Consider the following 396-nt stretch of genomic DNA (forward strand, 5'->3'; position numbering starts at 1 on the left):
TTGTGCCTGTAATTCAAAGGGTCAGCCTTGTCACACTGTGTCACGCTGAATATCCCCGAGAACTACGTTAAGGGCACACGTGTCTGTGGAGTGCTCAGCCACTTGCACGTTAATTTCACGAGCGGGCTGTTCCGTTGATCAGATCAACTGGAACCCTCGACGTCGTAAGCGACGGAGTGCCAACACAAGTAGGTACAAGTTAAACAAGAGGAAAACAATCAAAGCAAGACTATGGCATTTAAATTCATTTGGTTTAGTTTAATTTAAGAGAGTTAATGCTAATGCACCGTAGTAGAGACCATATCTATTAATTCTGCCTACATTGCATTGGCAAATAACTCCTAGATTAAACTAAACTAAATGAATTTAAATGCCATAGTCATGTTTTTATTAATT

This window comes from Octopus bimaculoides, chromosome 7, assembly GCF_001194135.2.
Source record: "Octopus bimaculoides isolate UCB-OBI-ISO-001 chromosome 7, ASM119413v2, whole genome shotgun sequence".
NCBI lineage: Eukaryota > Metazoa > Mollusca > Cephalopoda > Octopoda > Octopodidae > Octopus > Octopus bimaculoides.